At 34.5% G+C, this 26102-nt stretch overlaps 2 long non-coding RNA genes across 2 annotated transcripts; both read right to left on the bottom strand.

The window, feature by feature from the left end:
* Positions 1–2474: 2474 nt before the first annotated feature.
* Positions 2475–3835, bottom strand: LOC121333585. The gene is made up of 2 exons (XR_005952318.1): positions 3774–3835; positions 2475–2655 (listed from the first exon to the last, which is right to left on the bottom strand). It is a non-coding gene; the product is annotated as an uncharacterized LOC121333585 (long non-coding RNA).
* Positions 3836–8192: 4357 nt separating this feature from the next.
* On the bottom strand, positions 8193–25444 carry LOC121333584. The gene is made up of 2 exons (XR_005952317.1): positions 25299–25444; positions 8193–8263 (listed from the first exon to the last, which is right to left on the bottom strand). It is a non-coding gene; the product is annotated as an uncharacterized LOC121333584 (long non-coding RNA).
* Between the last annotated feature and the right edge of the window lie 658 nt (positions 25445–26102).

The raw sequence follows: 26102 nt of genomic DNA on the forward strand, positions 1-26102 counted from the left end.
ATGCATTTAAAAGCTAAACTGAATCTTTATCGCCACACTTTTGTTCATAATAGCAAGTAGGTATAATTTCCACATCCATATACCTGATAACATAGATGAGATTTTTTTTACAGAATTTACATAATGTGTAGATTTTATTATGTGAAATTTAAATATTTTCTGGTTTTTTATGAAACAAAATTATTTAATACTCCTCTGAAATTAACTAATTAATTTACTTGTGGGATCAAAATGAACATGCACTGATTTAATTCCAAACTGTACTATTTCCAGCTCAGGTATTTATGATGTACTAAATTTTTAGCTTCTATATGAATGCATAAACATACACAGGGAATAAACTTAATAAAAAATGCAATATTTGTTTTAGCTGAGCCCTGCAAAGCAGCTATTGTCTTAACTTCAAACTTATTCCAGACAAGTATTTTGAAAAGCAATGTTGGCATCTTTCTTTATTTTAGAAGAACAAGAATGTCAATATATATTTTAAGAGAAAAATGTATTTGCCAAAAAATCTTTTCTTAGCTAGAATGAGAATGTGTCCTGCAAACAAGAATTCCTGCTGTCTACTGCTATTAATAAGCAATCAGACATATCTTGACTCTTCCACACTTCTTCCCTTTGCCAATCAGGAGAATCCCTGAAAGTTGCTCTATGGGGGCATCCATTTTCCTGATCAGCAAAGAAGAAATCTGCTGAAGGGGCTCCTTTATTAGTCTGGTGAAATATCCTTCTAATGAACTTTGCCATTATTGAAGTTGTAATGTTTAATGCAATCTGACAATCTGGAGCAGAGCCTGCCCAGCCAATGATATGAGAGAAGAAAAACAAGGACTTCTCCTTGGTCTTGCAGAATGTTCATGCTTATCTGAGCACACTCCCCAGCTGCATATAACTAAATACATTCTTTGTTCTTGATTACTTTTGTGTATTGCTTTCAAAAGCACACATTTCCCACTTGTTCAGCATTGGTTTGGCAGCCTGAATATTTCACCAGACCATGTTATAGGACATTGCAGTATTTATCTTGCTCTATTAATATTAAATCCTGCTGGGAAAAAGACATCCCTGGTGGTGAAACATTTGACCAGGCTTCAACATATAGATACATAATATCATTGGCAACTCTTTATCACAGAAAGATTAATTTTAGGATTTATATTCCTGAGCCATCTGAGACAATGTTTTAACATTAAAATGTACATAGTGCAGTAGGATAAAATAGAGCCTAACTGCAGAAAAAAGATCTTTGCTATGACTCCTGCTATGACTTTACCCCATCTAAGACTAAAACAGCTCCTTTGACCTTCCTTTATTTCCACATTAACATTCCAGTGTTACTCTCACTTCTTCCAAGTACCAGTATAACCCTTATACCCTCAAGTACCTTGTGTAACCCTTTATACAGAGATATATAGATTCCGTCTACTTTTCATTTTTCTTTGTCTTTTTTATAATGTCCTATTTAAGGTGCATAAGGAAAAAAAGTGGGGAAAATATACAGAGGATTGTAATACAATGTGCAACATTCCTAATATTTCTCAAGGTAATTGTCTCAAAATTAAGGTAAAATCATTAGAAAAATCTCACAATGTATTTTATTTCATTTTTATCCTTCTAGCAAAAGAAAATATCACAAGAAAATACCAGTGAACAAAAGGGAAAATGCACAGTATTCCCTGTTGCATGCATCCTTAACAAGAGTTTTTTCTCCTTTCCAGGTTTATGAAAGTGCATAACTATCCTTTCTTTAGGAGAGAAGATTGATAAAGACTGGGACTGGACTAGCCTCTAGCTACAGTAACACAGTTTTGAACTGAGCCTTCACCCGTGGCTGACTCTCAACCAACATTAATAAAATGCCCCTTTGCAGGACTAAAGTTGTTCAGACTTCAAAATGTGAAAGAAGCTAGTGTAAAATTTCACAAATATCAGATAGATTAGATTAGATAGATAGATAGATAGATGATAGATAGATAGATGATAGATAGATAGATAGATAGATAGATAGATAGAGATAGACCAAGTGAATTCACTTGGGTCAAATTTTAGAAGTAAGTATGGAAACTAATTTTTCTCTGCAGATATTAAAAATCCGCTTGGTGATGATCCTGTGCCACCTAGTCTAGGTGAACCTGCTTCAGCAGAGGAGTTGAAATAGATAATTACCAGACATCTTTTCCAACCCCAATTATTATGTGATTCTGTGATATTTAAAGACTATTTGAGGAGAGTAATTTTCAGATAACAAGTACAATTGAAAAATTTTAAATGAGACGGCAATTTGCAGTTTTCTTAATTGCAGCTGACATTGGTCCCACTCCTATACATATATCTGTTTATCCTCTAATCAGGACACTGATTATTTCTCCATGGGTTATTTAGAATGCAGGAAAGGGTGCAGGCAGGAGAAAGGGTTAATCACAGTGTGAGAGCACTATTACAGAGGTTCTCAAAAAGAATGAAGACTAAAACAATAGACACAAATGTAGTCTATATTTAATGATCCATAGAGTTGCAGTACAATTGCAGATGGTGCATTGAGCTATGATATTTGCTGTTCAGATAAATCACATTTAAAACTTCTCTTCGAGTGAAGCTTGTTGCTGGCCTCTTTCTCCATATTGTATTTCCATTTAGTTCAGCTGCCATAGTCTATTAAGAAAAAAAAAAAAAAAAAAAATCAGGAAATCTGGAAGTCTTCCATTTCTTCTGTTCCTTAAACACTTCAGTGCAATTGCTCCAGTCTTCAGCAACTAACACAGGAAAAAGGAAAAATATCACACATTGACTCAAAACTGAACCTGACAAAGAATTTGACAAAATAAGAGTAATAGATATGAAAGAATATCTGGAAATGCAGATGGAATTGTCATGTTTGTTTGCACTTCTTAAAGTTGTTTTAGACCTTAAAAAAAATCAGTGGTTTTTTTGCATTTTTTTTCCTATATTTCCTTCTAGAAGTTAACCTTGGGTTCTTTCTCCTAATTTATTGCAGTATTTTATGTTCTTGCAAATGTTTTATTGCTCTAGTATAATCTATTCAATATCTCTACCAGGCAGTGAAGCTCACTCTAGTTGTATCCAACATTCTCTCTGTAATATAACTCTGGAAACTCACCTGAAATTTTCACCTTAACAAGTTATATCTATGCTGTTGTACTTTATTTTTACTCAGCTAAATAGTGCCTGAATTATAGAAACTGTTTAATAGAGTTGGCATTCAGCAAATATTTAGCTGCAATTAGTAGATTTAGCATCTCTTCTCAAGAAGTATGATTTTTGTTTTGGAATTGAATATGACAGCCTGCCCAGGATCAAACTTTATCTCAGAAGATAACAGCTGCCATTTGAAGAGCACGTTTGTAGTTGCTTTTTAACATCAAAAATTTGCACTTCAAAGTGGCACAGAAAATAAGTCATTGCCAGCTGGAGGGACAGCTGAAAGATAAAGCGATACATGAAGAACTGTTGCTCCCAATCTGGTTCTCTTTGGAGGGGGGGAATATTTCTATGGAAAAAGAAACAGAATTGTTCAGTACTGCCTATTTTACAGTGAAATTTAAAAAAAATCATAGAATGGGGTGGGTTGAAATGGACCTTAAAGATCACTTAGTTCCAACCCTCCTGCCATGGGCCATGTCACTTTCCACTGGACCAGAGGATCCAAAGGGAAAATTAAAAGAGCAATCTTTACTCGTGCAATGTCTGAGAGGGATGGATGTCAACACATGTAGTACTCAAACATTTACAAGCCTCATGATCATTTTTACCTGGAAATGAAAAGGCAACAGATGCAGAATCACAGTTGTTTTTTTGGTTTTTTTTTTTCCTGGGAAATAAAAAATAAAATAAGAAAGATAAGAATCCATATGTACACTGGATTAGCATTGAAATACAGAAATGAAAGATGCATGAAAAATTACAGTATTTTGGTTTTTGAGATAACAAACACAGCAGTTATAAAATCTGTAACCAAGGAAAATATCATGGGCCAGATTTCTGGATAATTAATAGAGATACTTCAGTAGCTCAAATGCCAGACTATCATTGAATCGAGATTTATCAGTCCTGCTGAAAATTCTACTAAAATTACACTCTAGACACATAAAAATATGCAGAAATTTGTACCGTGACTTTTTGTTTTGTTGGTAATGCAAAAAAAAACCCACATGAAAACCCTAGGAGCTGGTGCTCTAAAAGTACCTCTGCATTTCTAGTATTTCTATACTATATTAAGCAGTACATTAAAGTTCTATTGCTTTATGTTGTTCTGTTTTTTTTGTTTTGCTTCTAAAGATTTCTGCCTATTTCTGGTTGTTTATTACATTGCATATGAAGTGAAAGCTGATATAGCCAGGGAAGTATATTTTTCTGTGGGATCTTCTTGTTCAAAAGACCTCCTTTCCCTAAAAATTCTGCTGAAAAATTTCATTTTATGTTTCAGATAGTCTTCTTGAATAGTCACTGTGCCATAGGTAATAGTCAGTTATAGGTCAATCCTTCAGAGCTTTTACTTAAGATGAGATTTTGTTAACTTAAAAGAAAGAGGTAGCATCATTAGTGGGCCTGCTGCGGACCCACTACTCCAAAAGCAGGTATCAGAAAGGTTTTTCTCTCTCTTTTGTATTTTTGGATATTATTCTAAAATATTAAAATGCTTATTTCATAAAATCATAGAAAAATTACAGTCCAAAAAGACAGCTAACTTCATTGTGTCCAACTGAACTGTATTTTTCTGAAATCAAGAAGCCCAAATTCAAATACCTATTTTCAAATATATATTAAAAAATGCAAGAAAAATTCTTTCCTTATTGTGAGATATTGTGTGATAATTAATCATCCTGAAAGAGGAATGAGCTTAGAAATGGAAAGTTAACCAAAACAAAACTATTAATAATGACTTCTAAAAACTTTGTGTAGCAACTATATTTCCTTTCAGTTATGCATTCAAGGTGTATTACTAAAAACAGTAAGAGCAATAGAATTTAAAAGGGACTAAAGCTATGTAATCAGTTATTAAGTTCACACAAGGATACTCATCCTGCAATTTTGAAACCTAGCCAAATTCAGCCCAATTGTGCTCCTTGACTGATCAGCTTCTTTGAGTGCTGTTAAGATCTTCCTGACAACTTGCAAGATTTTCATTTCTTGACTCTCTCCTTTCCTGGTCACTCTTCACCTATGTCAAACAGTCAGTTTTTCAAACAACAGCAAATGCTCCTTTTTCTTCCATCCTCCATTTCTAATTCCTTATTTTTGTTCTTCCATGGCTTCTTTCTACAGAAAACGTGACGCACAAGAACAATTCACTGTCAAATTAGCCTTTCCCTGCTTATTGTTTCAGTACAACTTTCTTACCTGACAAATGAAAGTCACTCCCATGATATCATCCCTTGGTAGCAATGCCTGCAGGGGCTCTGAAGAGCTGCTAATACAGTGCCATGACAGCAGCTCACTTTCGTGCCATTTTTGGTCTTTGATATCACTCTGGCTCTTCAGAGCCCAATCGTGTTTTTTTTTGTTTTTTTTTGTTTTTTTTTTCACTTGTTTAAGATGTAGTTTTTTGCAAATTACAGAGCTAAAGACCTTGTCTATATATTATATACTGCATTTCAGATAAAACAATGTTTTCTCCTTGTTTTGACACCCACTGATAAGTCCTGACTGACTTATACTTATCCATCTACTTGTTCCTGGGTTTTGCCCTCCCTTTAAAATTTTTTCCATCAGGTACTTCTACTTCATAATCACTTTACAATCAAGCATAATCCAGTTTCCTTCATTTTCAAGGACCTTAACAATCTTGAAATACCCAACTATCATATCTTATTTATGATAAAATGTCACCTCATACCTCAGATGAATGCACCACTATTTGTTATATTTTCAAATAAGCTTCATGCTGCCTCTCAGACATGGGAGGAGTTTCTCAGAAATATTTTCAGAGCAGATAACTGATGCAATCTTTCATCTTTCCCCTTAAAATTCTACATCATGATGCTGGTGAAAAATATTGGCATCCATTTGGTGATATACTCATTCTTACTGCATAGTGATTTAGAAATATTGTCTCAGATTTTTTTTTTTATTTATATTCCTTTTATGACTAGATTTATGCATAAGAAACAAGTTAATCATGACAGGAATTGTCTTTTATCCCTGTGTTTGAAATGTTTTGCAGCTTGGATTACGGTTGCATGAAAGCAAAACTCAGCTTTGCTTTTAGTATGACATGAGAGAGTATTATTCTTTCATTAAATTGCATTAGATCTTTGGTATTTCTGGCTGTGTAAAAGTAGAAAATGTATTAATTTAGAAAGAGTTGAATCTCAACTTTGCTCACATATGTTTTCACAGCCATTGCTAGTGAATTTTTTAGTCATTCCCTTTACAGCTATAGACAAACACTTTCATTGTCTTAATGCTGAAAATACTTTTGCTTCCAGATTTTTCTTCATTTAGAAAGAAAAATTGTTCTTACTTCTTAAGTTAATTGGGTTGTGATAATAAAAAGATAGAGGTAATAAAAATGTGACAAATATAAGCAGCTTCATAACTGCCTTCAGACATAAAAGTCATAGAGAATTATATATTTGAGATACTGCTGAAACACTGATTTGTGTAATGTGTTTATAATATTGCTATTGTATCCTTCGTTATTTAAAAATACAGTCTGGCATAGCTTGATTTCTTGTAACATCTGCTACAAGCTGGATATATGCTTCCATTGCACTGCATGATGTAAGAAATGCATCAGGGAAAGAAAAGTAAGGGTGAATAAATAGTAAGTACCTGACTTTAATATACGTGTGCAGCACGTACATTGCACTCATCAACAGGCACTGTCAGGCCACGTTGCTGTGCCCAGCACGAGTTCAAGGTCTAATAGGCTGTAGTGATGTATTTGGCAAACAAGCAAAACTCCAAGCACACACAAGAATGTGTTGAATGCAGTCCAAGTGATCAAACAGCATCCAGTGGACCAGAACACTACACTGAGTGGTCTAGCTTAAGATCAGAATGAAAATGGAAACAAATGGAAAATCTTCAATGTAAGTCACTTTTCTCAATCCTTTTGATTGATGTGTCTTTCTATTTTCTACTGTCCAACATGCCAACAGACACATGTGGCTTTGGCAAAGACTCACCAAATGTGGGAGCATCATGTTCTAAGAACAAACCACAAAAAAGCACCAAAGAATTTTATCACAGTAGCATCAAGGTTGGAAATAATTGAAACTGGATGTTTCACAGAAAACAGCACTGAATCAATTTTTTTGAAACTGTCTGCACAGACAATATGAAAAGATAGCAGAGACCAACATAGCACATCACTGGATGAACAAGCAACAGAAATTATATGCAGAATTCCTACTTTGTTTTCCTAAAATGGGATTTTGGTGGAATTCTATGGTTTAATACCAAGAGATTAATCTGCAATACCTATATTTAAAAGGTAGACTAGACTTAGGGGTTGAGTACCAGGTGCAAATATTAGCCAGGAATAAATCTTCCATTTTAGCAATGTTGTTTATTGTCACCATGAGATTAATTTCAACCTGCTTAATATCCTTATAAGTCTTCTTAAGATCTATATTCTGAATCCAGTACAGTGTATCACAACTATAACCTCACAATATATGCATTTCAATATATTGGATAAAGTATTCTCTCTGCAAACAGGATTCTTGTTTTAATATTTTTTTCCATAGACTGAAAGTCTTTGAGCTCCCATCTCTCACTTACTGAGAAAAGAATTTAATTGCTTGTTCACAGACTGAATGAGGATATTTTACACCTTTTTTTGTGTCTGAGTCAATCCAGATCCAAGAATGATGGAGCCAAAGACCAGAAAGAGTGATATAACACTGAGCATGGCATCTAGAATCATAGAATCATAGAATATGATGAGTTGGAAGGGACCCATCAGGATCACTGAGCACAAATTCTGTCCTGTGTAGGACACCCCAAGAGCCACACCATGGGCCTGAAAAAATTGTTGAAACTCTCCTTGAACTCTGTCAGGGTTGGTGCTGTGGCCACTTCCCTGGGGAGCCTGTTCCAGTGCTCAGGCATCCTCTTAATGAAACACTTTTTTCTCATATGCAGCCTAAACCTCACATGACTCAGCCTCATGCCCATTTCCTCGAGCTGTGTCAGTGGTCATGAGAGCAAAGAGATCATACTTGCCCCTCCACATTCCCTCCTGAGGATGTTGAAGACCAGCAGGGTGGCAGTTGCTCTCAGTTTCCCATTCCTCCTGGGATTATCACAGACAAGACAGATAAAACTTGTAAGTATTTTCAGACAAGAGTTTTACAGAAAAAAAAAAAGAACAGCAAATGTTTCAATATCAATAGTTTGTGTGAGAATAAATAAGAGCACAATAAAACCTGTGCAAGGTCTGCAATTACTTCCTAACAAGCACATCCTGAAGACGCAGAGAACAGAAGTATCTATATTCATAAATGTTGTTATTGCTGGTACCACCAACACACAGACACTACAAGGCTGTCATGCCAAATGTACTTCAGTAATTTCAGAGAAGAAAGAATATTGAAAATTAACACCTCTGCATACATGTTTGCATGAAAATGAGTACTGATTTCTAACTAAATTAAGTATAAGTGTAATAACTGGAAACAGATCACTTAAGTGTAAGGGTCAGTCTTAGTCTTAAGTCTGCAATTAGACTGAGAGGCTTCTTATATATTTTTGATTTGTTACCTATACTGGATGCACATGCTCAAGAAAACAGGCATTTCTTGGATAACTACATAATGTAAGGGGTGAAGAACTGGCACAAAGGATTAAAATAAATGGGGTTACATCAGGCTGGCACTTGTCACCAGTGGGGTTATGCAGAACTTGATCTCCAGGCTAGAACTTCATTTAATGACCTGGATGGAAGACTTGAAGTGTTACTAAGTTTACAGATCATAGTAAATTTGGAAAAGCTGTTGACTCTTTAGAAGGCAGAGAGACCTACACAAATCAGAGATGTGGGAAATCACCAGCTATAAGAAGCTTAGCAAAGACAAGTGACAGATTCTGCACCTGGGGTGGGACAACCCTGGACGTGTGTCCTGTGTCTCCAGGACACTGTGCCTCCAGTCTGTGTCTCCTGGACAGACTGGAGAATGAGAATCTGGAGAGCAGTGGTGTGAAAAGAGACCTGGAGGTCCTGGTCAATGGCAAGTTGAGCCTGAGTTTGCAGTGCCCTGGAGCAAGGAGAGCCAAGCGTGTCCTGGGGGACACCAGACAAAGCACCACCAGCCAGGCAAGGGAGGGGGTTGTTCCCTCTGCTCTGTGGTGTCCTCTGAGTCCTGTGTGCAGTTCTGGGCACTGCAATGTAAGCTGTAAACCTCACAGAAAGCATCCAAAGGAGGTGATTGGGAAGATGGTGAAGGTGATGAAGAAGCTAGAGAGGAAGTCATATGAGGAGTGGTGAGGTCACTTGTTCTGCTCAGTCAGGAGAAGAGGAGACTGCGGAGAGACCCCACTGCAGTTATACCGGGGGGTGGGGGGGAAGAGGAGGGACGGGCACTGACCTCTTCTCTCCAGTGATTCAAGGGAATGTCCTGAAGTTGTCTCAATGGATGTTTAGGCTGGTATTAGGAAAAGGTTTTTCAACCAGAGAGATAGTTCTTTATCACATCTGAGAAAGAAATAAAAATTGGCTCCAGAATGAGGGGATGTAATCTGATGTTATATTTATTAATCACATAATAGTGGCTTGCCTATTTTATCCAAGTTGTCTTCCCTGCAATGAGAATGGTAAACATTTCGCAGTAGGAAACCCTTTATTTCATGCTCTCATCAATGCTTTGATCTTTAATGCTTATCACAGTTTCCTGTTGAATACTGAGACACATAATGGGCATAGTCTGCCAGAACAGCAACCTACTGTGGCTTTCTGACCAGAATTCTGATCAAGTATGCAACAGTTGGAAATGATATGACAATGCTATTCCTGCCAATATATGATCGTGTTTTGATTTATTTATTTTGTCAGTGCAGAGGTGGATATTTTTTACAGCACTTTTATTGCACTTTGCCTTTTTCTGAGAAGTACGTTCTTCAAGAATTTCCCACGTTTTTAAAAACACTGATAGTTCTCCACTTTGACCATGTGTTTTCAGTTATCCAAATACTAAAAATGTAAAAAAATATTAAATCTAAATTTTACATCTGGATTCAAATACACACCCATATATTTAAGAAACACAGATGTGTATGCAATAAAACAAAGGTCTTCTCTTGTTCTAATCCTTTAATTTCCTCCCTAATACCTTTTTTGTCTTTTTTCCCAACTCTTGAGTTTACTGGCAATGATCTGTTTGTGCCAGGGAAGCTGTGCTGATTTATACTAGCTAAGAAATTAAACTCCTGTTTTCCAATAACTGTATTCTGTGGGTCATTAAAAAAAAAATTCTTTTTTTCACCCTTTAGTTTATGTTTCTGAATTCATTTTTCCTTTCTTTGAATGAACTTGTTTATACTGAAAATGCTGGACATTGTATTTTCATTAATTGCAGTGCTAGTTTCATCCTATATTCCTTCATGAAAAGGAAAAGTGGTGTACTACATAGCAAGAGGCTTCCAAGCAAGCTGTCAGGGTTTGAGTGTGTTTCTCTGCATTATTGTGGTATTGGAGTTATTTCTTCAGATTTTTGGACCTTTTGCTTATTAAAACAAATTCAATAGGCTTTAAAATTTTTCAGGCCTAAATCACCATGACTTTACCCCAATAAAATACTAGTGTAATACTCTTGGCATCTTTAATATTATTCCAGCATAAATCTCTAACTATTATTTTAGCAAATTAGGTCTTTATTTTTAGAGATCTTTGTAAAGCAAGAAAACTGTGAGCTTGTGGATTTTGTGCCATTTAATTGAATATTCATGAAGAAAATTTAGAGTATGAACATTCAGTGCTAATCTGTAGAGTTTTCATTTGAAGTCTTCAACTTATTTTTAAATATGTGTTCCTCATTTAATTAAATATAAAATGAATTGGTATTTCTGAAATAATGTGGGTAAAAATCCATCACTTGAAGTTCCATCCAGTGCCCATTGAAATAAATGTGCATCATGTAATCCACATTCCAATGTTTTCATAAAAATGAATTACGATCTTTGGTATTCTGTGTTAAATCTAAATAATCAAGCTGACATATTAAAGTTAAGAATCTTAGGCATAAAATTTAGAATCTTGTTAACTTGGAGTCAGAAATGAAAAGCAAAAAGATATATTTTGTAAATTAGTGTTTCTGACAAAGACTCCATCATGTTTCTCTATATGTTTGTTGGAAAATGTTTTGAATCTCTGGAAATAGATTTAAAAATTGGTAAAATGATAAGAAAACAGGATAGCTAACTGGGTTGGAGACTACTTTATTCCTTAAACACTGCTGGTGACTCTATCCCACAGTTAAAGTATCGCTTTAGAAGCTGCATAAACATACTCTTTTCTGCTCCTCCTGTGATAATAACACGCTGGTACACAGTGAAGTGTGCTGCCTTTTCTGTGAAATGGTTGCCACAAGAGTAATAAGTGTGAACTCTGATACTAATCCCATTTTCAGATTATATCTGACACCTCCATATGGGCAACTAAAAATGTGTAGGAGGGTTGGGATGCTAGAAAACATGCTCAGTTGTGATTCTAGTTTTGTAACAAAATGCAAAGGAAAAGTAGAACAATAAAAAAAAGAAATATTTTTATTTGCATTTTATATGACTGTAACATAAAACAATACTATATCCCCAAATTCCTCATATGTGCCAGCATCCAAACACAGTGTGAAGTTTATATCAAGCCATAGGTTCAGTTTTTATACACTCCATTATTTATCCAGCAGTGTCCTTTAGGCATTACATTTGCTGTTTCTCTCAGTGAGAAAGTTTTCCATTTATGAGGGTTTATACTACCATCTAGTGTAATCTTCTCTCTTTTTAGTAGAATATTGTCTTACACATAAGCAAATCCCAAGCCCATGGCTGCTGATATTACTGAGTATACTTTGCTGAAAATACATTTGTCCATGTGTTAGAAAAAATGATCTTTCCTTGAGGTCAAATATTACTTAAGTTTATGATTGTAACTTTTCAGCATCAGAGACATGTTTTATTAATTACAGAAACAAATTTGAATTAAAGGCAAATGGCTGCCCTCCACAATCTTTAATTCAATTAGGGAAGAAATTGCCTGTCTTTAGTGAGATAACAGAGGTTTAATTGGTGCCCCTTCCTTCCTTCCTTCTATATTAAAGAGGGGGAGATTAATGTCTGCCAGGAAAGGATGCAGAAATCAGAAAGAAAGCTGAAGAAACAAGCCATGTTTTAAATGCAGGACCTGCTATTTAATGCTTGAATTAAGGAGCTTTTGCACATACTTTGCTGTTTTAATTTTCAGAAGGCAAAGAAAAGGAGACTAGTTTACCCAAGATACTTCTGCATTCCAGTGGGACTATTTAGAGTTTAGAGTTTGCCTGTGAGCGTAGGTAATATGCCGTGACTGAAAGAAGAAGCAAGAAAGATTATGTAATGAATATATAACATATGTAAGGAGGGTTCTGGGAACCAGGATTTTATCTTCCTAATTGATGCACATTCAGACTGGACTACTATAGTCCCATGAGGAATTCAGATGAAATCAGTGGGATGTATTCTGAAGTAAGATGCACACAGAGGGATGGGCTACGTTTACTTTCAGACCTGTTCATTACCTCATCTAAATCTAATGTAATAGGAATCCTAATGGCACCCAATCCAAAGTCTAGTTAAGTGTTTCCTCAGCTTGAAAAAGAAATTGTGGCCATTATCACATAGTTATTAGATTAATAAAATAATCAGATTAATTTACATACTACAAAATCTAAAAGACTATGGAAAAGAACAAAAAAATAGAAGAAAGAAAGAAAGAAAGAAAGAAAGAAAGAAAGAAAGAAAGAAAGAAAGAAAGAAAGAAGCCCACATAATAAAATAACCATCCCAGCTTATTTGCACAAATCATATTTTTCTTCAAAATAGAAGGATAATATCTTCCATCCTAAATTTCAAATATCTGACCTTTCCCATCCTTTTAAGGCTATAATGTCACCAAATCTTCTATTGTTACAGTCATTTTAGAATCTAATAATAACAATTATTTTTTGACAAGAAACATCTGTTTCCTGTCTGGAAGATGTGTCTGATCATCCTCACCATTATCCACTTTCCCACTGTTAATATACATTCTTATAGGTTTTTTTGGTTATTTTATAAAGATTAATTTGATGCTGCATGCATTTGCTTTTTCTCTGCGTTTCACTGATTTGTGAAAATCTGCAAAGAAAATACAGAACCTGCGTCCAGCAATTACCCAGCTCATCATCTTTCTAATTAATTTCAAGGCATGACCTGGCATTTTACTGTTCAAGTGAATTTATTCAAATTATTTTTCAGAAGACAGCACACATGCTTGTAACAGCTGTATTTCCAAACTTTTGTATCTCATCTTTAAACTTAGCATCTCACTTAGGAGATGCTGTATATGATAGCTTCTGACAGGGAACTGGAAGACATAAATGCAATTCTGAAATTACTTTCCACAATTTCAGTTTCATTTCCTGCATTTCACACTGAGGCAAGTTCACAGTATTGGAAGGGTGGCATCTGAAAACTAAAGAGCAAAAAATTACTGAAAAAATGTATTAACCTCCCATGGTATTGATCTAAACAGAGATTTCATCTCCGGTATGACGTTCTATATACTGACATTATATAAATGCTTGAAAACTGATATTTCTAAGTGCCAACGCAACAGCACAGCAATTTTACAGCAGCCATGAGTATAAATGCAAGCTGTTTACACTGTATGTTATGGTAGATAACAATAATCTGATATAGCATATTTCAAGTCATTACAAAGAAAATTGAATTTATAAATTATTTCATTTGATGATTTTCAACAGAACACATACCTATTGAACAATTTCTTTCTTTTCAAAAAATGTTCAGAAGAGTAATTTAATGCGAAAAAGGTGGATGTTCTGTCTTTAAAAAGGATTATTTCTAACCCTTTAATTATTGGAGATTATCTTTCTTTTAGAGGAACTAATTAATGCCAAGGATTTTCTTTCCAGTAAAATTTTAATTGGAAATGCTCTGAAATGAATGAAAATTACCACTTACAACATTTTTATAACATTGACTCTGTTTTTTATGCTCCTAATGTAGTTTTACAATCTTTTCCTTATTCTTCTATTTTACTTTTTTCTTTATTTCACCTCTTAATAACACATTTTGTAAAATATATCTATTTTAATAAATTCATTTGCTGTAGGTATTCTAGTGTTCAGTATATGACCTCTTTATTTGTTACTGTAACTACCAGAAGGCTCACTGTGAAAACCCACTATTACAGATCTCTTCAAAGTGGTTCTGAACTTGCATGACAATGGTTGCTATTAAGAATTCACACATGAGAATGTGATTTCTATGGGAACTGATAGCATTTTGGTCTGTTCAGCATCATTGCTAAAAATGTAAAACTTGAATTAGTTCAGGTGATTTAGGTTTCATTCTCTGAACCATTGTTTTGTAGCTTGGTAGTATCATATGGTTTTATTTTCCAGTGGGTTTTATGCCAAGCAGCTCAAACTAAAGATTATGTTTCCTTGTGACATGAGATGATATGTGCCAACATAGACTTTTTGAGAATAATTATTACCACTTTCAAAATGGATGAGACATTTCTTTGAGAAAAGACATGCAAACTTCTGTAGTTCTCTTACTATAATTTCAAGTAAATCCCAAGTTTACTATATGTACTGTGAGAAAAAGAAGTAGGAATAGAGTTTACAGAGCTGTTTGAGGTGCTGCTGAAGTCAATAGCTTGTGACACAAGAACAACAGGTCCTATTAAAATTAAAAAGAGTAAAATTCAAAGTCTCTAAAAGAAACCTTTTTCACTCAAAATGACAGTTTGTTTTGTTACATCTTGCCAGGAAACAACAGAAGTAATGATTATTATGAGATCGGATTGGATGCTTGCACAGATATTAATGGTATTCAGTTATCAGACTTAACCTTAATGAAGGTTGCAGAATATGGCTAGATGCAATCATAACAGGTATCATTTGTGGTGTTCTGCTGAAGGATGTGGTCTTGGTCCCTGCTGGATATGTGGGAAGGCACAACATAGATCCATGAAAATTCTTAAGTCCTTGGGAAATTCTGAGCATCATTTATATTAGAAAATCATACTGCAGAAATAAAAGGCTAAAACTCGATGCTTTGATATTAGTAGAAGACAGATTTTTTCACTCTATCTGTGGGCATATTTTCAACAGGAAATTGCAGGAAAAAACCATAATAGATTTTTTGTGTATGTGTGTGAAAAAAATACCCCTGTCAAAAGGTATTTTTTCTCATGAAAAGTACAGCCAGTTTTGTGAGCTTCTCTGAAATATGACTTTTGGAAGCTGCATGGCTGCGCGACATTTCATCAGGTAGGACATTGGAAGAGCAACATTGTGGAGTGTGTGATTTCAAGAAAGCTCTGCTGCACATGTGAAGCACATCTTGTGGTCCCCAAGAGCCTCCTACTTTCAACTCTAAATTCATAGGTAGGCTGGCTTGTCACTTTACATATTTTAGCTGCCCTCTCCTGATATTCACAGGAGGAAGAGGTTTAATAAAAGTGTACGATTACTGTATTCTTGTAGCCCTCTTTTGTTCTGAGACAATTTATTTGAGACAATTTTTCTCTGAAATCTTCTGTTTTGTTTTTCTTGGGTTTTTTTTATCCTCTTCCTGTTTTTCAATGAATGCATGCACTAATATATCTTAGTCCTGTACCAGTCCAAATAACAACAATGTCTTTTCTTACTCTATTAATAGACAACACCTGCATAGGTACAATTGCAAGTATTGAAAACTCTTAAGTCCAGGGAAAACACAGCTAGTTTGATGCAATGGATGTATTTTTAATTTGCAGGGTCAATAAGCAGACAACTAAACCCAGCTAAAAAGTAGGAGGTTCTCCAGATGTTGACTGCTGTGATGCATACACTGTATATGATGTGTCTAAATATTGGACAAGATTTTTCAGTCAAAACTGATTTGTTCAGTAATGTGATCACTAAGTCTCTTGATTCTTCATTTCTAATAGAAGCTTGTGTAAAGGGTGTTACTAAGGCATATGGAATCAAATGCATAACAAAGACATAAAACAGAGTATTTATCAGAAAGATATTATCAATTTTATATACCAAGACACAAAAAAAGAGACCAAAAGCAAAAAGTATGCTTCACATAAATCAGCCAAATGCTAAGTCCAGGATGTGTGCAAGCTATAGGAGGGCAGTGATTGCTCTTCATACTGTATATATACTACACACAGTGATTGCAGGCCTGCTTTGGGAGTCTGTTGACACTGCATGCTTGGTGGTTAAAAACATGGAAATTGAATACAGACACAGAGAAAAGAGATAGAGGGGGGAGCTAGTAGGTGTTCACTGCCGAGATTCTATGGAGCATGCAGTAAACTGTATACAGTAAAAATAAAGGCATCTCTTTGAAATCACTTTAAAAATTTAAACAAACCCAGATGACCTAGTGAGAAAATTAAGAGCTAATTACATTAAAGCAGTGTAGATAAGTTGCATATATGTTGGTAGCTTCCCTTTATTGTCTTAATTTGAGGAAGCCAATCATAATAAGGAAGGATAAACCATAGTTAACCTAATTCTGATTGCAGAATCCTTCTTTTCAGTACCAGATAAAAGTTTTTCAGCATTTCCACAATAATCTTTATCTTAAGAACTTTACATTTTTTGCATTTTGAATTATCTGAAACTGGAATTAAGCATCAAGGTTTCTCATATGTAGGATGGATATCTTTGACCTATTTAAAGAAGGTAAAAAAATTACTCTGGAAAACTCTAAGCTGCAAAAGGTAACAGCAGCATCTGGACAGGCACCAGAATTTAACCAAAAACTATACATTTTTAAGAGAAATATAACAAAGATAACCTTATGGTGACTTTAATGGCTTTTTTTTTCCTTTATGTAAGTCTAGATTTAACTTTTAATCAGAATAAACCAGTATAAATAGAATTTTCAGATTATGCTAAAAATGTCTTTGATTTGTGTGATTTGTGTATTTACCTCCTCTGCAGCGTCCAAGTTTACTATGATAGCATTAAACCTTGGCAGTCAGATATGATTTGGAGAAGCCAGTATCATTCCAGTGCTAATATGTTTAGTTTTGTATCTGCCTATTTGCTAGTGCACATCTGCTTCTGCCTACATGCCATTACTTCTTCCAAAAGAAATAGAAGTTGAATTTTGCCCTGGCTCCAAAATATCACTTATGTTTTGTCTGCCTGGCACAATGCAGAGCTGTATCAAACTTAGCCCAGTTAAAAGTGTAATAAAAAAAAATCCAAATGACAAGAACAAAAAAAATGCCATAAAAAAATCCAGGTCAGGAGCCACACTGCTAAAATACGTTGGTCTTACAGATAATATCCAATTTTGGCATCCTAACCACTTTATACATCTCTGTCTTCATATCAGCCTACATGACACTTCCTTAGATCAGTGCACTCATTATTTCTGTAAACTTTAGTATCTATCCCTGCATAGAAGATAAGATACTTAATGTGAAATATATGACATGTATATCATGTAGTTTAATTAATTTTCACCAAATACTTTAATAGCCTTCAATGGAAAAAAACCCACGTGGATAGAATTTTAAAAAACAATTCTATAAATATAATTAGTTTTTATGCAACTGCATGAAAGCCTTACTAATATTCAGTAGATTTAAAGCTGGTATTTGTGTTACTTGTACAATATCGTATAAACATATAAGCCTGTTTATTGATGGGCTCCAGTAAAAATAACGATGTCTTTCAAATATTTTTGTACTTAGAACTTTATAGGAACTGAAACCTATAAAGATTATAAGACCCATAAATTGCATTATATTATCAAATTTTTATACACAAAATGTTTTTATTGGATGGACAAATTGGATGGACAAATTTGATGGAAACTGAACAAAAAAATTTATAAGAACGAATGGTATATTTGCTATAGTTTTTTTGAAGTAAAATTTCACTCTTTTTCCATGCACAACTAGTCAGAAGCTTCTCATCTATTTTTGTTTCACTGCTACACACTGAAATTCAAATCTGTATTCCGTACAAAAGTTATATTTCTTTAATTGAGCAGAACAAAATCAAAAGAACAATCAAATGGAGTTTTAGAAATTTAAAAAAAACATTTCACTTTTACATGTTCAAATGGAGATAAGAATAATTTTACGATTTCTTCATGCTTTAAACATTTTTTTTCTTTGAAATGCAACCTATTCTTTTTAATTCATATTATGACATTACAAATCTGATGAGAAAATCAGCAGAAAAGCATTAAAGTAATAGTTTGCAAAATATTGTCAGTATCAATTTTTCTCCAAGTAGAAAAAGTGAAAAAATGTTTATATATCTACCTCATATATTGATGTACTATGCAAATATCATCCTTTCCACACAGTCATGCTCTGCTCATGTTCCATATTGTTACTCTGCTTAGATATATTTTCTCTTAAATCAGTTTTCCTGTGCAGATATGTTTATGCTTTTTCTACTTGCTCATGATAATAGTTCTTCTGATTAGTTTCCAGATGCACCAACTTCTTCTCAAAACAATTCCAGTGCTAATTCATTGTGAACAATGTAAAGATCAAATAGAGCAATGAACATTTTGAATAATTCCGGGATTTTTCGGTGCTTTCTGAATACAACAACACTTGTAGGAGCCAAATTTCTCTGTGAGACTGTATAGAAACACTCAGTTCATATTCCAGCAAACCAAAACAAAATGCAGTGAGTGGCGTGTCCCATCATATTTTATTTTATGTTTCTTTATGATTATGAAGACTAAATGAAAAAAAATAAGATATGTGGTTGTCAGATTATTGTTTGAATTTTATATTTCTCTATTTTTCATTTAATTTAGTTAAATAGGAGGAAGATGTATTGCTATTTTTATTTTTAATAGTTTATAATAAATATATGTATACTGAAAAAGCACTTCAGTGTTTTAATATTTAAAGTTATTACAATCTTTTTCTCTCTAATCTTAAAAAATAAAAGAAGACTTGTGGGGAGTTTTGGTTTCTGACAGCCAGCATATAACACTAGTACACCAGGAGTAAATATCTGAAAATCTTGAATAGAAATTAAACCACAAGGCAAATAAGTTTTAACAACAAACTTTTCTGAGTAATCACTTTTAGTCTTAATCATAGGTGAAGTGTTTCTTATCAAGCACATATTAATGTACATTTAAAATTAAAATCAAAAACTTTATTCTCAGTGATGTAAAGTAATAAATTTTTACTCATACAGAATAAACACTGTGCCATTTATGCTATTCTCTTTTGGTTTGTTGTGAGTAATCCCCACCATGCATACTGTGTTTATACAGTCTGTATGTGACTATATAGAAGGATCTCTTTAGCCACTTAGTTACATTCTGGGTGTAAATATTCATATTTTTAAAAAACAAAGTATTAATAAAAATTAAGAAGAGAAAAATCGAATCCTGTTGAAGTTGCATAGGAAAATCTATAAGGATAACTGGGGATTTACTTAAATGGACAAAAAAAAGAAAGAAGGCATAAAGCTACCTTTCAGAACAAGGTAGTTATAACTTAATACCAGTGGGGTTAAGAGCAGTATGAATCTCAGAAGAAAAAGAAAGAAAAGCTGACTAATCATAACACCTTTTCTTTTCCTGGCTGGATAGGATACCTACAGATAGCATAGCTGATCTGAGATGATCATATGTATTTTATGTATTTACTTGGCCAATCAGTCAGGAAAAAATAAAAGGGAAAGCAGTGGCATAGTGGCCATTAATAAACCCCTAAAAACTCAATGTTTAGTTTTCCAGTGACACAGGTAGAAAGGTGCCAAGATAGGTCTCACTTTCCCTCTTCACCTTACGCTTCTGTGCCTGAGTTCACCTTTCCATCCCCACCCCTGTCTTTCTCCGCTCTGTGATTTAAGAACTGAGTGTCAGCCTTAATTCTGAATTTCCTGACTTTTATGGTTTAAGTCAGTCTCTTAATGTTATCTAAACATACTTTCTTGGTATTTAATATAAAGAAGCTTTGGTTCTAAAATAGAAAGGCTTTGATCTGGTACACTAAAGGGGGGTTGCTGAGGGAATGTGGTGTGATTTCCATTATTTCCCAGCTCTTTCCCACTGTGCTACTTTTGATATAATTTTCCTTTTGTTTCCCTTTAACCACCTTTCAAAGATACACTGTGAGGACCACAAAGAATCCTGTCACATGGAGGATAGAACTGACTTTGCCAGAGTGCCTTCAGTGATATTTGCTTTTCTGTTCTTTACATATAAGTGAAAAGTGTGAATCTTTAAGATTAATGTACAAACACTGCATTTAGCCATTTTTTAAACTCTTTTCCTCAATACAAAGTATGATGAACTCTGCTAAATTTTTTTCAAGTTTTGGTTTAAAGATACTTTCACTGACAATAGAATGATGTACATGCCAACATAGATGTCTAGGCTAGCAGATATCAGATATGACATGTCCATGTGGTAATCCTAAATGATGCCTAGATCAAGTTTGGAAATTACAGAGCAGCTTCTTGTAGGCTAATGGGCACTACCTGTTTGGAAGAGATGATTAGTGTGGATGCAGCACCGAGCAAATGGGGTCAAAATTCTGCCTGGGTTGGGATGTTTCTCTTGATATTTATTACAAGCAGTAGATCCAAAGTCATTTATGGTACCTCTACCCCTATGGGACCAAAAAGTCAGAGATGTCAACAAATAAAGTTTGGAAACAAAATGTTCCAGGTGAGAAATGTTTGTAACAAAATGTTCCAGGTGAGAAAATGTAAAACAGGAGGGGTTCCATACAGAATAACTTCTAAAATCACAAAATTCATTGTAAGAAAGAACAGACCTAAATACTGGGTTTTCAGTTTCCTTTGATGAAAAGAGCTTTTTGAACTCCACGGAAGCACTGAAAAAGATAATTAGCAGCCTTAGTGGTTGAGCGACATGAGGGGGATTAAAAAAAAGATCACTTATTTACATGTCAAAATGTCCATCACAACCTGCTGGTATGGGAACATACTGCCTTTGTTTAGGAAAGGAGAAGGTGCTAAGAAAAAGTATATGTTCACTGAACACTAGATGAATATATGTCCTCAGAGATGTTACCCTGAATTAACAGCACTGAGAAAACATAATCCAGTCTACTGTGTACTGCCCTTGTTCTGCTGCCATAGATGGAAGAAGGACACTACAGAGGACTCAAAAAAACATTCATAATCACATACATTTTTTGGTATGCATTCATAATCATCACCAAACAGGTCATGACTACCAGTCAAAAAAGGTGCAGAACCTACCAAAACTAGGGAGAAAGGAAATACAAGAGGTAAGAGTAAAATTCAACAAAAATAATTAGTTAGGGGTACAGAAAGAATGAGAATAATCTTGTTTAGAAGGTCAGCAATGATGCAACGCTTGTAACAGCAAGAAATCTTATGAAGTGCTGTGAGAAAGAAAAAGTAAACAGTATGTTTGGTTTGCCAGACAGGAGTGGGTTGCAGGAATACAGATGGCAATATGCCTGATTATAAGGGCTCATCTATTACTACCTGCCTTTCATAAAAGGTTGACATCAATATCAAATAGAAACAGAGAAAGATATTTTATTCAATGAAAACTAAGGGTTCTTCTCAATAAATGAGACTTATTTGGGTTGATTAGAAGATGAAAAACAGTCATCACTCAGTTGATTAGCAAAGGCTCAGAAATGGAGTATTAGAGTTATAAATAGAGTTGATAGCTGTGATCAAACTGTGGATCTAGACAAAACACAACAGGGATATGTGGACACATCTTTATTGTTTGCTGAAAGCATTTTTTGAAATACCTAATGCCTAAACCCACTTATAGAAATCTAGATGTCTCTTTCTGGGAGGGAAATGCTAAACATGGCTGTAAATCTAGACCATGAGGCCAACATAAGTATAGTTGCATTAGTCAGCTATATTTGTTTTGTGCATAGGGAGCAAAACACTTGAATTAAGTCACGTGGTCACAGCATGGAAAATTTCTAAGGGAAGCAATTGCATTGTATGGAAAAAAAATTTATCTAAGTGAAATGTTTCAGGAAATGGCAAAGTTATTTTGCTACTCTTAAAGACAAATTGCAGGTTTTAATAAGAAGAGTAATCAGAATAGATGTTCCCTATTCTTCCCCCGAAACATTGACTAAGTTTTGCAAAATTACTTTTGAACTGTTCAGGTCTTGCATTTAGCATACTTATATTTTCACTGCAATAAATTGCAGATGGATAAAAATAAAAAACTCAATTACTATGTACAAATAAGCCAAAAACTATGGCTGGATTTTTAAAATGAACACATTCATGCATATTTACATCTCTAAGGTACTACCTTATATTCCTGCCTTTTTACTGTGTAAGAGTTTCCTCTACTGGAATTGATTTCCATTTCACCTTGATAATTCAAAAGATTTCAGAATCCAAGTCTGAATTTTTTTCTTGCAATGTCTCTGAAACTCTACAAAAATTACATTGAATTGTTTTGAAACTGAGGAGCCTTCATAACAACAAACATGCATCCGACCAGTATAGACTAAAAATGCTTAGAACTAATACAGTTGTGACAGACAGTCCCAAGCCAAAGTTGATTGATCAAAATAAAATTCAATAAGTAATTGAATATAGAGGTAATTGAAATACCAGGAGCAATTTAAGAAGCAGGATTCAATGTATTGACTTACTTTTGCAGTCCTTAAAATGGTCAAGTTACAAGACTTACATTGTCTAATACATTACAGAGATAGTGTTTTCTTCAAGCTGCTCCAAAAGCTATTCTCATTAGTATTCTTTATCCTAGCATATCTTACACAGCTGTGTACTGGGTGAAAGGAATTCAAATGAAGATATTAGTTTGTGAAGACTGATTCATCTCTATTCTTCTTTCAAGGTCCACTGATGAAATTCCAGGATTTCCTTACTTAGTAAAATTGGTTATTTGATCTTTATCCACACTGGGCACAATATTCGTACAGATGACTAATAGAAATTCCTGAATCCTCTCCAAGAAGTGTATATCCTTTTTTGTCTTGACTTTGAGGAAGCTGAGCAAATCCATCATGCTGTTTTTACCTGAGAGTGAAGAAATCTTTTTTGACCCCTTAGCAAAGACAGCTGGACTGACTCTTAAGTCCTTCAAAATCTATACACCATCAATGAAAGGCAATGCATTACAAAGGGGGAAAATTGGAGACCAGTTTAAATATTAGAGAGAAAACAATAAAACAAACCGTCATGTCCCTCTCACCAGTAAACTGGAGACAGAAATTTTGAAAAGAAGATTTATCCCTCCTCTTTTTCAAGCTTTTGTAACCAATAGAAGGTTATTCTCAAATATTCTTATTGTGAAACCAAATCAAGACATGAACATAGAAGCACTACAGGATATAGAATAAAATAGTGTCCTGGCTTAGGGAAACTTGGGAGAAAATAGTATATCCCATTTAGAGTGGAATCGGTATCATATTTTTGAGGGAAAAAGATAGATATTGTTATGTTACTGTTTTATCCCTATGCTTGGACATCAGGAATTCATTTTTTGCTGGAGAGTACTGAGGGTAGCCCATAGGGTCAAAATTTCACTAAGCTGTAAATTTTATTGCCATAATTTCATTAGAGGACTTAAAAAAAAGGAAAGGAAAGGAAAGGAAAGGAAAGGAAAGGAAAGGAAAGGAAAGGAAAGGAAAGGAAAGGAAAGGAAAGGAAAGAAAAGAAAAGAAAAGAAAAGAAAAGAAAAGAAAAGAAAAGAAAAGAAAAGAAAAGAAAAGAAAAGAAAAGAAAAGAAAAGAAAAGAGGGAGTATGAATGATTTGAACACTAAAGAGAAAAAATCGAGCTCAGAAAGTCAGAAAGGCCGTCTTCTGACACAGTTCTTAATAAATAAGAGGCTACAGATTTTATTTGGTAATCTGACCTATTTCCTTCAAAGGACATCTGTGAACATATTGAAAATGTATCAATGTGTTGTTTTATTTACGTACATTTATTAAAATGTAAAAGTCTGTGGCACAAATTTTACTTCATAATGTACCACTAGTCATACTTTTCAGACAGAGAACCTATAGGACAGAAACACCAGTTTACACCACCTCTTGCATCTCTAGGTCAAGGTATCACCTTAGTATAACGCGAGTATGCATTGACTTGTGTCTTTCTCTTGCATCACTCTCATAGCAAAGTTCAAAACTGAAATTTCTATATTAAATATAGTGTGCTGTCTGGTTACAGATTATTCTGTACAAATAAGACAGCTAGAACAAGGGGATCACAGTGCAATAATCTCCCAGCTTCTAGAGGACATCAGTTTAAATCTGCTTCATTTTTGTTTCAAAGTAAAGGAATTAAAGTTGGACTAGAATATACCTTTCTTTCTTGAAAGACAGCTAGGTCAGGGCACACTGTTAAAAATACTCAGACTGAATTTCAAAAGTGAAATAAAGCATAAACTTAAAAGACTTTCTCACTGGTTGGTGTTAAATTATCACTTTATAGTGCTTCACTTTTATAAGCATAGTTTTACAGTAGAAGAGTTTTACCTATTCTACTTAAATCAAAGAGTACATAAGATATAACACATTCTGTCATGATGATTACAATATGCTCCAAACCTGCAACTTTCCCATCTTCTAACAAATATATTTTTGTTTCATTATTAATATTTATTATCAATCTCTTTTGTAGTGCCTAGAACCCAACTGCAGCTGAAGTCCCATTGAAGTCCCTAGTTTAACACAAACATGTAATAGCAATGGCACTTTATGGAACAGTCAGTATATGATCTAAAACTATAAATACAAACCATTTATTGCAAAAAATGACATAAACTTTATTCCTATGTTACACAAGGGGAGCACACAATGCAAGAGAGATGAAGTGGAATGTGAGAAGAGTTCTGAAGTGAGAAAGAAAACATGCACATCCTACCTATTGAACCAAAGTCTCTAGGCAAGTATTGAACACTGACAAAACAGCTGACACAAATCACCAGGCTCTTTTTCACAGTTTAGAAAAAACATTAGAAGCCAACAAAGGCACACAAGTTGGATCTTTCAGGACACAGTCCATTAAACCTGTTACTTTCTTAAATACAAACTTTTAAGGAAAAGGGCTTTTAGCTACTTACCCAGATATTTGTTCTCTTTGGGCATCATGACTTATGATCCACCAGTAAGCTCTGGCTACCGCTAGAATACTCTAAAAATATACATACATACTTCAAAAGATTCCATACAATAAAGTTAGGAGACCCTGTGGTTCTCTCCTGGCCATTATACATGCACGCAGCCAAAAAGTATCAAACTCTCTGAGGATCACCTGATCCAGCATTACTGGAGCTGTGCCAAGGGTATCGTGTGTGTTGTGGTCTGGAGAAGCTGCTCCTGGTGAGCCCGAGGCAGGAATGGCAGCGGGAATACTTTTGGAGGAGTTTTGTGGTTCCTAACAGACCATTTAGACATACTAAAGAAAGCCCTGGGAGCTGTAATATGAAAGCCTGCTGTGATCTGGAAAACTTTTAATGTCCTTTTCTTCTTTTTTTAATGGTTATGTGATTCATATTGAAGAGAAATGAATGTGGATCAGGTGGTAGGTAAAATCAGATGCCAAATTAGTTGAGATAAGAGAGTTAGCAATGATTAAAAGTTAAAAGCAGAAAATACCACCAATCTTTCTTAGTATTATTCAACCACCTGCAATGTAGTCAAATAATGAACATATTCCATTAGTGAACAAATGTATTCATCAATTAGTGAGGGAAAAGCAAGAATCAAATAAACAAATCACAAACATTACTTATCCATATCAAGAGCAGAAAAAATTCTTATGTTGGGGAAACATATTGCCACTGAGTGTATTTGTATAGAACATAGAGTACACAGTGCAGATAATAAGAGAACTGTCCCTTGGAAAAGGTCTTCACTCAACAAAT

This window comes from Onychostruthus taczanowskii, unplaced genomic scaffold (genome assembly GCF_017590055.1).
Source record: "Onychostruthus taczanowskii isolate IOZ18803 unplaced genomic scaffold, ASM1759005v1 scaffold1, whole genome shotgun sequence".
NCBI lineage: Eukaryota > Metazoa > Chordata > Aves > Passeriformes > Passeridae > Onychostruthus > Onychostruthus taczanowskii.